Source organism: Theropithecus gelada, chromosome 2 (assembly GCF_003255815.1).
Source record: "Theropithecus gelada isolate Dixy chromosome 2, Tgel_1.0, whole genome shotgun sequence".
NCBI classification, from domain to species: Eukaryota; Metazoa; Chordata; class Mammalia; order Primates; family Cercopithecidae; genus Theropithecus; species Theropithecus gelada.
Window position 1 is genome coordinate 76,237,407 of NC_037669.1, and position 6,000 is coordinate 76,243,406.

Genomic DNA, 6,000 nt, shown 5'->3' on the forward strand with positions numbered 1-6,000 from the left:
GTGATGATGATGATGATGATGCTAAGTTTATGCAAAAAACAGTCTAGATAACTCTGGATTTACCATATGAGAAGCAAGGGGTAAAAGAATTAAAGGTGCTTTAATTCTTTAAACTCAAAGGAACTTTTTATTAGCATATATATTTATATAATGTTTAGATTTTTTATCAACATAGTTTTATAGTCAGGATGATTATTTTAAAAGATGATTATCCTTTTATAAAGTTTTTTTTTTTAGAAGAAGAAACTCTAAATATTGAAACTTTTGTGAGATTGCCACAAAACTCTGTTAGGTGAGTAGCAACGGCACAGACTGATAAAACTACAGGCCACTGCCTTTGCTTGAAACTTCATCTTTAGTTGCAATTCCCAGAGCACCAACCTCTCTTGAGTTTCCTTCTTCCTCATGGAGTATATGGTGCTATATTTATAGCTGCTAAACTCCTTGGCCAGTCAATATCTTTCAATATCTAGCCAAACCTTTTCCCACCCTTAGCATCCACCACTGCCCCTTACAAAGACTCCACTCTAGCTAAACTACCTTCTCATGTCTAAGACATAAAGTACACATTTCTGAAAGTCTTTCTAAATGCCATTATTTTTTAAATACAATTCACATAACTAAAATTCACCATTTTCACCATTTTATTATTATTTATTTATTTTGAGACAAGGTCTCGCTCTGTTGCCCAGGCGCAAGTGCAATCCAGCTGGTGTAATCACGGCTCACTGCAGCCTCAACCTCCAAGACTCCAGTGATCCTCTCAACTCAGCTCCAAAATAGCTAAGACTAAAGGCACATGCCACCACGCCTAGCTAATTTTTGTACTTTTTAAATAGAGACAGGGTTTCAAGTGTTGCGCAGGCTGGTCTCAAACTCCTGGACTCATGTAATCTTCCTGCTTCGCCCTCCCAAAGTGCTAGATTTACAGGTATGAGCCACTGCACCTGGGCTTTAACCATTTTAAGCGTACAATTTAGTGACATTTAGTACATTCACAGTGTAGTACAACCAATATTACTATCTAGTTCCAGAACATTTTCATCACTCCGAAAGCAAACTCTGTATTCATCAAGCAGTCACTGCCCACATTCCCTCTCCAACCCCTGAAAACCACATCTGCTTTCTGTCTCTATGGATTTGCCTATTCTGAATATTAAATGAAACCACATAATATGTGGCCTTTGTGTCTGGTTTCCTTCATTTAACAAAACGTTTTCAAGGTTTATCCATGTTGGAGCATGTTATCAATACTTCCTTCTTTTTATAGCTAAATAATATTCCACTGTGTGATATACACACACACAATGGAATACTATTCAATCTTTAAAAAGAAGGAAATCCAGCCAGATGTGGTAGCTCACAACTGTAATCCAAGCACTCTGGAAGGAAGGCCAAGGTGGGAGGAACACTTGAGCCCAGGGTTCAGGAGTTCCAGACTAGCCTAGGACACATAGTGAGACCCCTATCTGTATTTTTTTTTTTTTTTTTAAAGAGAACTCCTGTCATTTGCAGCAACACAGATGAACCTGGAGGATATTATGTTAAGTGAAATAAGCCAGGCCAAGAAAGACAAATAGGACACAATCTCCCTTATATGTGGAATCTTAAAAAGTTGAATTCAGAGAAGTAGAGAATAGAACGGTGGTTACCAGAGGATAGAGGTGACGGGTTTAGGGAAAGTTAGTCAAAAGGTACAAAATTTCAGTTAGGAAGAATGAGTTCAAGAACTTCAGCTGCAAAACATGCTTACTATAGTTAATAACAATGTGTTGTATTCTTGCAAATTGCAGAGACTAGATAAGTGTTCTCACAACCAAAACATAGTATGAGAAGTCATGCCTGCCTTAATTAGCTTGATTTAAGCCATTCCACAATGAATACATATTTCAAAAGAATATACTGTACATGATAAACATATCCAATTTTTACTTGTTAATGAAGAAAAAAAGGTAAGCACCAATTCAATGGCAGGGATATTTGTCCTTTCGATTTACTAATTTATCCCCAGTGCCCATAAGAGAACATAGCACGTAGGTTGGCACCCAATAAATCTTTGTTGCATGAACAGATATTGGGCCTACAATCTGTTGCTGAGAAGGGGTTGCCACATTAGGTGGATCATGGACTGGATGGTTTCTCACAGTTCCACCTGGCTCACTTTATTTCCCCTCTCTGGTCTCTCTGGTCTCTAGAGACTTTTGAACTTGTGACTCCTCTTCTTTCTCTGCTTCTTGGTCACTTACTTCCTGGCATCATATTAATCTTTTCATTGGTATAATATTCAAAAAAGCCTAAGTTATCACTGCAGTCCGTGTAAATCACCTCCTATTCTTCTCCTTTTCCTCCCAGGGACAATCCCCATGCACACAGTAAAAACTCCATAAACAGGCACTAAAGAGCTCCTTTGGCATTCTGCCAAACGTGTTTCCTCTTAGCTTCTCCCTATACTCCTCCATTGTCAGTGACTGGACACCATACAGGAAAGCCTGTTTCTCTCTTCTCTGGCACCTTGCAGACATGACACAATGAACAACATTCAGTGTGATGACTTCAATGATCACTGAAAGATATCTCTGCATATCCCTTCAGCTTTAGTCCAGAAAAATTTTAAGAGACTGTTTTCAAGGTAGAGACTTCATAGCTCCCCAAATTGTTCTTTTAAACATCTCAATAGTACTAAAACACTTTCTGTGAAGCTGTTTCAGATTGTTAATGGTAAAAATGTTATCTTTTAGGTGTTGTCTGAAATGCTACCATTTTTGTTACAGTTGCCTAAAACCTGATTGTGGCATCACATTTGTTAGACCAAGTATGTAAGATAATTGATTCCAGAGGCTGAAACTCCTTTAATCTTGTTTCCATTCTGTTCTGTTTTAGTCTTTAATGACTCATCTTAAACTGCACCTTAACTTGTAAGTTATCTCATTCCTTTCAGAAGTAGGAGAATAATTTTGTTGTTGTTGTTGTGTGCTTTTTAAGATAGGGTCTTGCTGTTGCTGGGGCTGGTGTGCAGCGGCATCATCATGGCTAACTGCCTCAAGCTCTTGAGCTCAAATGGATCCTCCTGCCACAGCCTCCTGAGTAGCTGGGACTATACGGCATACACCACCGTGCTTGGCTAATTTTTAAAAATTGTTTGTAGGCCAGGCGCGGTGGCTCACGCCTGTAATCTCAGCACTTTGGGAGGCCGAGGAGGGCGGATCACGAGGTCAGGAGATCGAGACCATCCTGGCTAACATGGTGAAACCCCGTCTCTACTAAAAATACAAAAACAAAATTAGCTGGGCATGGTGGCGGGTGCCTGTAGTCCCAGCTGCTCCAGAACCCGGGAGGCGGAGCTTGCAATGAGCTGAGATGGCACCACTGCACTCCAGAATAAAATAAAATAAAACAAAATATTTCTAGAGTTGGGGGTGTAGCTATGTTGGCCAGGCTGGTTTCAAACTCCAGAGCTCAAGCAATTCCTTCCACCTCAGCCTCCCAAAGTCCTGGGATTACATGTGTGAGCCACTGTATTCAGCCCTGTTTTTTTTTAATCAAAATTCCTCCAGGAATTTTCTGCTTTGTATTATGTGAAATTTCACCACTATCCTCCCCAAAACAGTAAATGTACAATGGTGGACATGCAGTGAGAAACTCCATTAATGTGCCAGGCATTGGAGGCTCATGCCTGTAATCCCAGCACTTTGGGAGGTCAAGGCGGGTGGACCACTTGAGGTCAGGAGTTCGAGACCAGCCTGGCTAACATAGCAAAACTCCATCTCTACTAAAATACAAAAATTAGCCAGGTGTAGTGGTGCACACCTGTAATCCCAACTACTCAGGAGGCTGAGCCACAAGAATCACTTGAACCTAGGAGGTGGAGGTTGCAGTGAGCCGTAATCACACCGCTGCACTCCAGCCTGGGTGACAGAGTGAGATTGTCTCAAAAAAAAAAAAAAAAAGAGACACTCCATTAATGATGGCTGCTATTTTTGTAATGATCAGAGACTACTCATTACCATAGAGCTGTCTGGCAGCCTGGGCAAAGGCACTGGGCCCAGAAAGTGTGCCTGAAGAACGCCTGCCTGTTTTACAGTCTTGCTTAGGATCTTCCCTGCCCTGGGTCTACATTACATGGAAACACAAGAAAACAGGAGCTGGGGGAATGGTGCTGGAAAGAAACAAGAGCACACTTTTGGATAACTTCCAGAAAAAAGTGGGTATAGACTGGGAGAGAAGGAGGATTCTATAACTAAAGTCTTCCTGCAATTTTAACAAATTTGGAGGGCATGTTATTTAGCAGTTTTTGTGTTGAGAAACAAATACCTAATAATATCATACTCCTAAATTCATTGTCATTTCATTTTTCTAAGATCATATTCAGGATTACATTTAACATTTGAGATCTTACACAGATGCCTCAAAATTAACAAACTATCATCCTTTGGTAAAACTCAAACTCTGTTATAACTGGAAGCACTGTATTTGTTCAACTGTGCTTGCGATCTCAGAACAGCCAGTTACCTTTTCTTTGGAGGGTAGGCCAAAAATCCTGATCGATTTACCAATGGATCTTCATCTGCTGCAATTGTGAAAGCTCGTTCGTCTTAATTCGGTTCAGATCTACAAAAACAGAAAAAAGGCAAATGGATGAAACAGTGGATGGACAAAGCTAATGAGAAACATACAGTCTCATTGGTTGCCAGATATTCCAAAATTATATGTGCTTTGAGATGTCAAACTGTTAAATTTCAAGACATTTTACCAATTTTATAACAAATGTGATTTGCGTGTGTGTGTGTGTGTGTGTGTGTTACAATGAACTTAATTGGCTATATTTACAATAAACTAAGAACAAATGACTATTCAATATGTACACAGTTAGCCTCCTGGGGTTTAAAATCATTGTATGTAATTTGCACTAATGAGTTTCCACTTAATTTTTAAAATGGCGATTCAGAAAGCCTGCTCCTATGAAACTTGTCAAATCACAGATTTTAAAAATACAGATTGAATAAGATTATTATTTGGAGAGCTCACGCTGTCCTTCTTTATCATTTCAGCAGTTTATAAAAGCAATTTTTAATACTTCAACAGGAAACAAAAATTCAATTGAACCATCTTCCTAAAAAGCACAAGGAAACTATGTGCTCCATTATCTTCATAGTTGTGTGCATATATTTCAGGTAAAATGTGCTTTTTAATTAATTTGTAGAGGAGCAATGAGTTAAGGAGTCAAGAAATTACAGATTAACAAACCAAAGTTAGAAAATAAGCTGGTCTTCAAATCTCACATGCAGAAGAGAAAAAGCAGCAAACAGGGGCAATGACACAGCTATGGGGCAGACGTTGTCAAGGTATAAAGCACAAGACAGGCTGAGCTCATATGAAAAAATCACTACTCATATACTTCTCTCCCTGTAATCCTCACTGGCTATAAAGCAAGATATGGAGGAGGTAATATTGCTTTGCTCAATTTTTATTTATTTTCATGTACTCTAAAATGGTAACCAAATGTTTCTATGGCCTGAGATCCTAAGATAGGAATAAAGCATCTCTGAAAATCAGTGGCTGAAATTATATGCCATGTTTTGAACATTTATTCATAATTATCTTTATTAGGTTTTAAGTTATTTCCAGGTCATACTGCTTCCCTCTCCCTTTTTAAAAGCGTCAATTTTATCCACTCAAAATGCTATTTGGTAATGCTTAAAATCATTCCTACAATCTTTATAAACCAGATGTTTCTCTTCAGATTTCTAATTCCTTCCCAGTCTCCTTTCTTTTTAAAAATTTCTCTGATTTCCATTTTAGTGCTCCTTTTCTGCCTTACTTCCAATAAAAGCTGCTTTCTTGTTTAACATGTCTGTCCTGAGCCAAAATGCATTTCTTTGAATCCTAAATACTTTATAGCTATGCAAAAATCACTCAAAGCTAATTACAAATTGCCATGATAGAGACAGTCAATAAAGACGTTATGTTCATGATAAGCATTCACCACCCTGATGGTGATTC

General features: G+C 38.7%; 1 protein-coding gene across 1 annotated transcript in view; it reads right to left on the reverse strand.

Moving 5' to 3' along the window:
- Positions 1–4,610, reverse strand: part of ATXN7 (ataxin 7) — a 106,660-nt gene extending 102,050 nt beyond the window's left edge. Inside the window, exon 1 of the mRNA XM_025375024.1 lies at positions 4,510–4,610. The gene's annotated coding sequence lies outside the window, so the exon portion shown is untranslated. The remainder of the gene's footprint in view (positions 1–4,509) is intronic.
- Between the last annotated feature and the right edge of the window lie 1,390 nt (positions 4,611–6,000).